Source organism: Cibotium barometz, chromosome 24, assembly GCF_041138505.1.
Source record: "Cibotium barometz isolate CiBa-2024 chromosome 24, ASM4113850v1, whole genome shotgun sequence".
NCBI lineage: Eukaryota > Viridiplantae > Streptophyta > Polypodiopsida > Cyatheales > Cibotiaceae > Cibotium > Cibotium barometz.
In genome coordinates, this window is record NC_141069.1 from 55659582 (window position 1) to 55669672 (window position 10091).

Below are 10091 nucleotides of genomic sequence, written 5' to 3' on the forward strand. Positions count from 1 at the left end.
TAATCCAAGTGTTGGGATGAGATAAATTCAATGAACAAAAAAAAATACCCAAAAATGAATAAATGTCCACATAAGATGAAGAGTTGACTGAGTACAAGGTTTATTAGTTAAAAACTATGAGATATTACTAAAAAAAGAGATATTTTGGTATAATGATACATTTTTGATACCTTGGTAAGTAGGGGGGAGACTTCAAGGAAGTGCCTATTTCACACATGTGAATGAGTTTTAAAATAAAAAATATTAAGATATTTTTATCTCTCCTCTCTCCTGGATCAAACTAGATCAAAATGGGAGCTAAATTGGTCCAAATCTTGTCCAAATCCAGCCAAACTGAACCTAGAAATTCTAGAACTTAGTTGAACTCAGTTAGTGGCGTCCCTCACTTATAAATAAACCCTTATTCTTTTATATTCTCATCTCTGAACTAGACCATGCTAGTATTACATTAGAATAAGCATATTTTCTACTATCCCCTAAAAATCCTCTACAATTTGGAGAGATTGGAGTGTCTCTCTCTCTTCAACCTTCCTTGGAGCTTTCCTCTCAACATACTAACCAATTGATTGGTTGAGGGCTTCTTCTAAGACTAGAGAAGCAAGCAAAACAAGAGGTAAGATGTGATTTTATGGTTTTTTCTCTACTATTCTAAATGTTTTTCACTTCTCAACCCCTCTCAAGCTTGAGAAGTATTCAAATGAATGGTTTTTCAATGCAAATGAAGTTCTCTAATGAATTCTAATGATTCATCACAAAAAGATTATCTTTATGCTTAATTTAGGATGTTTTTTAAATATATATCTCTCTCCCCCAAAGAATGGCCATTCCTATGACCAATTCTCTATTCAAATGATGCTTCTCATGGAGCAATTCTTAATTCTAAAATCAAACTCTATGCTAGTTAAGCTAGAGGTCATAGAAATGGTTTTTTAATGCTTTTATGTTACATAAATTATGATGAACTTATGATTTAGATCCACAAATTGGATTTAGATCTATTGATAGTTAATCTATCATAATTGTATTACTAAGTTTTATTCTTTTCAAAAATATTAAAAATTATCAGTAATAATAGCAAAGCTATGGGGTAAAATTTTTAGAAATTAATACATAAGTCATTTTTATGCATAATGTGAAAAGAGGACTTCCTACCATATTCTAGGATTAGTCATCCTATGTTAAAAGAATAATTCTCATCATATCCATGGAAAATTAATTTTTAATGTTTATGCATAAAAAGTTAATTAGAGAAAAAGAGAAATTTTTAGTAATTTTAATTTTATAATAAAAGAGAAATTCCCATGATAATGCAGATCCATGTATTTCAATGGAGAAAGAGAAAGATAGGTATATTAAAATAATGAATATTTTTATTTAAAATTAAAGAGAAATTTTAGTTAAATTTATTTTTATGCATGAATAAATTTAAATGATGAAAGAGAAATTTCCATCATATTTGGAATTCAATCATTTAAATAAAAAAAAGTGAAATTCTTAGTATAATGAAATTAATGGATATTTGTAATTAATTTTTAAGAGAAATTTTAGTTAAAATTATTTTATGCATGAATAAATTTGAATGATGAAAGAGAAATTCCCATCATATTTGGAATTCAATCATTTACATGGAAAAAGATGAATTCTTAGTATATTTGGAATATTGAATATTTTTATTTAATTTAAAGAAGATTTTATGATAAAAGAGGAATTCCCATGACATTTGGATTGCACTCATTAAATGAGAAAAAGAGGAATTTTAAGCTTATTTAAAAAATGGATAATTGTATTTAATTAAAAGAAAATTTTTTATGATATTTTAGTAAAGAAAGATTTGAATTAATTTTTAATGACAAAAGAGGAATTTTCACCATAATTCCACCTAGGGAATTAAGGTTGAGAAATTAAATGGTAGAAAGAATATCTTTAGATATTTTATATGGTTAAATCACTAAATTGGTATTTACCCAAAAATAGATGTGTATATGAAGAAAATCCTTGTAAGAACTAAACCGAATGATTAGACTACGAGAGGAACGGACAGTAAACCTACTTGTCCATCTCTCGATCTGAATCAAGCAAAAACTTTGTGACCAATTCCAGTTCCTAAATACAAAGAATAGACTACCGTTGAACTAAACTAGTTTTCCTTTGATCGAAATCACCAAGAATCTAGTTGGACAGTTAGACAAATAATGGGTAGATTACCCTGAGATGAGAGATCAAGGATTCTCGTTATGAAATTGGAAATTAAGGAAAAAGGGGTTTTGTGGAACCAATCTCAAACTTTTAATTTTAAAGGACTGTTTTACACCAGAATGCTGGAGGAAGCATTTTGCATGTGTTTTACTAAGAGGAGGTTTGTTGTAATAACAGCTGGCCGGGAGTCGTCGAGGGACGTCGCTCGCGGCAAAGCCTGTCGAGGTCTTGACCAGTCTCAGTACGGTTAAAATGGTGCGCTTCCAGTACGATGGGTGAGGACCGACGAAGTGGTCCCTAAGTGAAGTGCTAGGACACCTAAGTAGGATCCTAGAGGGTTCTGACCAGGTGATGCACGGGCTCGCGGTTGCTAGGATACCCATGTGTGCATCGAGGAAGATTCGGATGGACTAAAAAGAATGACTTTTGTGAATCAAATTTTGATATTGGATCTCGTTGGTTGGCCAGCTGGTCTTCAACAGAGAGTCTAGAGGACACATTTTGTAATACAATGGACTCAGAATTTTGGAGGATGATGATCAGTAATATTATGGTTTTCATTGAAGGATTTTTTTAAAGACAGTCGAATTTGTTATAAATGGCAATTTCATATCGGCGTGTGTACGTGGTATGCCTGCTTTAAATTTTGCTTGAAAGCTGACTAGGGGGCCTGGGAACTCTTTTTCTCGATACTCGGGCAAAGCATAACCAAATCTTTATAAAGGAATCCCACCAATACAGTGGTCGGGTGGTTAGCTAACCCATGGGCTAGGGTGGATCGGGGGATTCCTGTGCGAAACAATTAAGATACGATTAGTTACGTTAGTTAGATTAAGTCCTGAGAAGACCGTTGTTCTGTGGGAGGGAATCAATGGCTGTGCCTCGGTAAAGGAGGAAAAAATCAGTGATTCTATGGACCAAGTGCAAGTCTCTTCTTTGATCTGACCATGTGACTTCAGGTTCGGTCGGATTAGTTTAACTAGTTAAAACTTTGACTCGTTAGATTAATTCCCCTGTTAGAAGATTTTCCAATGGCAGAATCGCCCGTGCCTTTCGGGCGAGGGAAGTTTTTTTGGGCTCGATATCAGAGGAACTGCCAGGCTAGTCTCTTGTCCGGACATCCGCGATGGCGGGCGAGGTCCCGAGTGTAGATCCCCGCCCCGCACGGGAGACTGACGCTGCTTCTATCGCCACAGTGCCCCTTGGAGGGGGCACCGCAGAGGGGGGGCGGGGGTCTCACAATGCCACACCTCTCATAATCATGACCAAATAAGGAGGCATCATAGTTGTACTATATATTATCTCTCCCATCCCAAACATGTAAAAGATTAATGAATTATAGCTTATTGATGGATATGAAATGATTGAGCAAAAGAATCTGCACTCTTGGTCTGTCAGTTTAGACAGCAAACCTCGGATGATCAGGAACTACCCCAAATTTTAGAATCGGATCCGAAAGCTTGGACACAGACTATGAATTTGGAACTTCGACTCGACGTAGATGTTAGCTTGGCTTAATTTGGCTTCAAACTCTGGAAGGGAGATCTTCCGATGAGACTTCTGACTTGCACTCGGATTTCTGACACCGACTACTAGAATGACTTTGGTGTAGATGCTCTTGCACCACCTGGCTTGGACTCGTGGGCTTTGTCAGATCGGCACTCAAACACTTTGATCTAGCTCTCGACATCTACTCGGATGAGATCGGATTTCGTCTTAAATCTTGGCTTAGTCGGATCTACCTTAGAACATTGACATTGATCCGAAAATCCTCAAGATCTTTGTTGTATAGCTCAAGGCTTTGTTGTCTATGTAGAATCAGACAGGCTTCAGTTCAATAATGCACAAACTAAGGAGTTAGCAGTGCAGGATAGCAAAGAGTCTTTGATGTTGTATGTCAATGAAATTAGGGAAGCCTAAGGGTTAGGAAGAGTCAGCATGGCCAGAAAAATAAGAGAGATTATGATTCTCAGTCAAGGAAGTGCAGAGCCGGCTGGGACGGAATCAGTTAGCTTAATCAATTTCCATCAAGAACCATCAGGTTGGAGTCAACAAAAGATCTGCGGAGCCTAAGGAAAGTGTCTAGGAAGCTTCTAGGGTTGAGAGATTGAGGTTAATTGGGTCTAGAGAACAACAAGAGAGCTAGGAGGACGCATTTCGGAGGGGAATCTATGTCAGGCATCTGAAACAGTTTACAGTTTAGCAAGGTTAGAGTAGCATCACAGCAGGGAGTCAGCTAAGGAAAGCTGATAGGTTTTATGAGGTTCCATGGAAAGTATTTGAGATTTGCTGATGTTGGAAGGCATTTTGAGAGCCAGGTGGATACATTTCTGATTGGGATCAACGGCAGAGGAAGCGTCAGATTTAGGCTGCAGTCAGAATTTAGTTAGCTATGTGTTAGCTAGGAGAGGTACAGGTCAACTGGATATGTCAACTAAAGTCAGCTGAGTTTTTTAGGTGGAAGATTAGGGCTGTCAAAGGTCTGTGCTAACTAGGGAGAAAAGTTAAAGATATCAGAAGGGAGTTGAAGTGTCCAGAGGAGTAAGCTAGAGGGCTAAGGATAGGTGCAATGCAGATTGGTGCCCTTGGAGCTGGGATCTTCGTGTCTCTGAGTTCTGATCCTTTTGTGTTTTCTTCTTGTGTGCCTTGCTAATGGTGTAGTAGAGGCCATCACCCAGCCACCTCACATGCTTTGGTGCCCCCACTGAGGAGCAGAAGGCTCTTGCTTAGGGATTTGATTGACAGGTTGGAAACCACTTGTAGACCAACTCAAGATCTATGGCTGGTTTTGCTTATGATTTTTTCAGTGGAGAAAAGGGAGAGGATTTCTCTCAATTCTTGAGGAGAAAAGGGAGAGGATGTCTCTCAGTTCTTGAGGAGGGTTGAGCTGACAGAATTGAGAAACAATAGAGATGATGATGTGTATAAAGCCCGGATGATAGGATTGCTACTAGAGGGAGCAATGGTATGAAGATGTGCTGACAGAGGAACAAAGGGGTAATTGGGATTATTTGAGAAATGCATTAATGAGGAAGTATGGGAGGACTGAAATCCCAAAGGCATTGTGGAAGGAACTCAGTAGGCTATACCAAGGGGAGGAAGAAGAGATTGTTGTTTTTATAAATAGGTTTGAAGGAGTTTGGAGGAAGATTGTGAGGGTATTGTTGAAATTACAACAATGTGATGAGCTATGGTGGATCAAATGCTAGAATCAACATCATTAACAAAGTGATTAACAAATAATTAAGATGTGATTAGTGAGTAATTAACAAAGTAATTAGCAAATAATTAAGATGTGAGTAATTAGTGATTAGTGAGTAATTAACAAAGTGATTAGTAAATAATTAAGATGTGATTAGTGAGTAATTAAGATGTGATTAATAAATAATTAAGATGAGTAATTAATAAATAGCTTAAAATTAAGATGTGATTAGTGAGTAATTAAGATGTGATTAACAAATAGCTTAATGTAGGCATGGATAATAAAAAACCAGCAAATTCTCATTAGGCAAATGCCTCAATTTATAGAGTTTACATCCAAGCGTCTAATCCCACTGATTTCTCCTTGATTCACTCCACCTCTTTTGCTTGATTCTCTCCACCTCTTCACTTTTCCCAGAATATCTCCCAGAATATCTCCACACTTCCTAAATCTTCTCATGCTACCCTTTATTCTCTCCCAGTAGATTCTTCTCACAGGTTCTCTCACATTTATAGATTCTCTTTTACAGCCTCTTACCAAGGGCTTGTTCCCGCACACACCCTATTCACTTGTATATTTCAACACCTCCCCTCAAGTGAATACTCCTAGAACACCTAGACTCTATACCAAGTTTCCCTCTTACTTGATAGTTCGCGCAACCAGTGCCTAGCACACCTCCCCTCAAGTTAACTTAGCACACCTGGACCCTGTACCAAGTTTTTCTTTTACTTGATAGCCCACGACCAGTGCCTCAAGTCCCTAAACTCATAGTCCTTGACACTCTCTCTCTCTATGTGTCCAAGGCTTACTACAAGTGCCCGCGACCTTGACTAAAGTGCTCACACATACATCTACCGCATGGCCTACATCATCGGTGGCTCAGAGGTGGTTTTACTTTGTTGGGGCAGGTTACATTGGGTTGTGGGGTCTCTCTCTCTCTCTCTCTCTCTCTCTCTCTCTCTCTCTCTCTCTCTCTCTCTCTCTCTCTCTCTCTCTCTCTCTCTCTCTCTCTCAGAAAAGATGATCCGACTCCTCTTCCTTAGGAGCCTCCATGAAGTTTGCCGATGTCGTTCCTTCTCCACTGGGTTTGCTGTAGCAGTCTCTTGCCATGTGTCCTGGCTTTCCATAGTTGTGGCAAGTGAAGGTCCTTCCTCCTACTCTGCCTCTTCCTCGTCCTCGTCCTCGTCCTCGAGAGAATCCTCCTTGGGTGAAGAATGCTTTTTTCTTCTCCTGCTGTTGAGTCGAGCCATTTCTTATCTTTGCCTCTGCTCTCTTGCTCTAGTAGAGCTCCTTCTATCTCGTGTAGCTTCAATTCAGGTACATTCTTTAGTGTTGCTACAATGTTTTCATATTCACCTTTGTCCACACTCTTCAGAAGCATTGCTAGGGCCTCATCATCTTCTACCTTTTTGCCAATAGCTGCCAGTTGTTGCTTAATGCTTTTATATATGTTCAAGTGTGTGATTAAAGGTTTACTTTCCTTCATACCCAATTTGTAGAATTGCATTAACAGATTTATCTTTGAATTTTTAGCTTGTGTGCCAAATAATTTATTGAGTTCATCCCATTCATCTTTTGCCCATTGTATCCCTGTGATGTGATGTGATGAATGATTTCATCATTTAAACTGAGTGCAATAAGTCCCAATGCTTTTTCATTCCTACTCTTCCACTCATTTTCCCCTCTCACCTCTGGGCATTCATCTCTTTCCTCAACTAGCCCCCACAGATTTTTCCTCATGAGCAAATCCATGGTTTTTGTCTGCCATGTGTAAAACTGCTCCCCATTAAATTTGGCTATTTCTTGTGCTGTACTCATGATAATGTGAAGGGGGTCTTACCTCTTGATCCAATTTCAAGATTCAAGGGCAGTGTTGTCTACCCTTTTACAACTCAATCTGGTGTTTAAGAGATGATTACAACAGCATAAAATCACTTTACATCAAGGGTAACTAATTTGTACGGAATGGTTGGAGTATAAACCATCTCCGAATTGCAATCTGAAGTTATAGGGATCTGTATCAGATACCTAATGGTTAATTTGAACCCTCAATTGCACCAAAATATAGTGATTAGCATTGATTAATCATTGATTAGTAAATTAATCCTCTATTTTGTGTGCGAAAAACAGAGAATGCGGGGAGTCCAGATCTGATGCCTTCAAATGAGCTCAAATGCTTTCAAGGCCATCAATAGCAATTAGTCTAGTAGAGGATTAAGCCAAGAAACACAAGATTTGACCAAACATTGAATGCTTAATCTCTGTTTTACCAAAGTCACCTGCTGCTGTGCAGATTTGATGAAGAGCTTGGATCTCACTGTAGACTTGATCAAATTGAATTCTGACTTCACCAGCTTGTAGAGCATGCTTGAAAACACTTGGGTCTAAGAGGAATTAGACCCATTTGATTGGATGAAGTAGAGATCTGAGTTTTTCTCCCAGAAACAGGCGCCTACAAAAAACGCGATTTCTCCTGCATTCGTCGGCGGTTTTGCACTTCTTTCTTGATGGGCTAGATCGTGGAGATGCTGGCTATGTTGGGCTAGAAGGGTTTGGGCTAATTTTAAGTGTGCAAGGAGATGGAGCTCCTCCATTGGCTGGGGGTGCAGAGACTAGTTGAAAAAAGAGGGAAATTTTATAATTAGCTACTAATCCTAATTAGTAAAATGATTAGCAAGATAATGGGCTCACAAATTGATGGATTCTAGGCTAGGCTCTGATACCATGTTGAAATTACAGCAATGTGATGAGCTATGGTGGATCAAATGCTAGAATCAACATTATTAAAAACAAAGTGATTAGCAAATAATAAAGATGTGATTAGTGAGTAATTCACAAATAGCTTAATGTAGGCATGGATAATCAAAGACCAACAAATTCTCATTAGGCCAATGCCTCAATTTATAGAGTTTACATCCAAGCATCTAATCCCACTGATTTCTCCTTGATTTACTCCACCTCTTTTGCTTGATTCTCTCCACCTCTTCACTTTTCCCAAAATATCTCCACACTTCCTAAATCTTCTCATGCTACCCTTTATTCTCTCCCAGTAGATTCTTCTCACCTTTTCATAGGTTCTCTCACATTTACAGATTCTCTTTTATAGCCTCTAACCAAGGGCTTGTTCCTGCACACACCCTATTCACTTGTATATTTCAGCAGATTTCTTGAAGAAGGGAATATTTGTGGGTGTGTTGCATTAGAGCATCAAAGAGAAGGTCCAACTCAAAGACCCTAATACCTATGGTGAGGTAGTAAGGCTGGCATTAGAACAGTGGAGGAAAAAGATGAGGAAGCAGGAGCTGGCAAGAAAAGAGAGGGAAGCAAGCAAGCCTGTGATGGCAGCTTTGTAAGTAAACTTGCATGTGCATAGGGAAGCTTATGTGGAAACTCCAAGGATTGAGGAACGAGGTAAAGAGCAGAATGGATTACATCAAGAAATTCAAAGGTTGAATGAATAGGTTGGGAGTTTAAATCTTACTGTGCTGGAGGTTCTTGGAGGTGATTGGAATCAGCAGGTGCAACCCTAGGGTCAACATGATAATGTGAATATGAATGGAGCTCTCATGGAAGACGAAGAGTTCTCTGATGACACTGATGATGTAGATCTGGATCAGAGTCTATTGGAAATAGAGGTGGGAGTCCCATGTATTGGTATTCAGGAAACCTTGGAGCTGAATGCTAAGATGCATATTGAGGAAATTGAGACAGATTTGAAGGTTAATCTAAAGGAAGAAAGCAATGTGGAGCAATCTGGATGTGTTCTAAAGGCGACAGGAAACCCAATGGATGTTGAGGATGATGTTTGTGGTTAAGCAGAGCTAGAGGATGATTCTTTATATTTAGTTGGTACCTTCCTTGATGCGATTGATGTTGACTATTTAGTTGAAGTTGATAATGGGAATGGGGCTATAGAAGATGTTGAGTAGTTAGATGTGGGGTATTATGCAGGTATCCAGTTTGATGAATGTAATATGCTTGGTTGTGTCCTGCGTGATGCAAAACATTTGAAGAATATGTAAAGTTTGGATAATGTGAAGGATGAGTATGGTGTTGATCTTTATGTAGATGCAGTTTTGTAGGGAGAGGAATGTGATGAAAAAATTTACAACTCTGTGTTGGAAAAAAATTACCTTATGTATGTGAATGTTTTTGGTAATATACTTGAATATGGTCTGGATGAAAAGCTATTTGATTGTAAGGATGAGTTTGGGAAGGGAGACAATGCTTTACAAAGGCAAGGTATAGGTGGATGTGCTCTATGGTTGCAAAGTGGAGTTTTTAATGAAGGCCTAATGAAGCCATGTAGAGTTGAAGAGAATTCTGAATCTTGTGGTGAATTAAGATTATCAATGAATGAAGGGAATGGAAAAGGAGCTGACAGGTGGTCTATTTGGATTGTGCTATTTGATGGAAGCAAGGATTTGATGTTATATGCAGAATCTTTGTAGGTATTTGATTCAAGAGGGTGGATCACTTCAATTGAAAGGTTGTGAAATATGGAATTGCACCCTTTTGATCCAAGATGGAATTCCACGGCCTTTCAATTCAATTGAAAGGCTACGGAAGATGGAATTGCACCCTTTTGATCCAAGTGGAAGGGTCAGATATGCAAAGCACACAAGAGTGTAGTGAAAACATCAATGTTTTCACCTAGGGGGTGGGCAATATGTGAGGAGAATCTTAAGCCTCT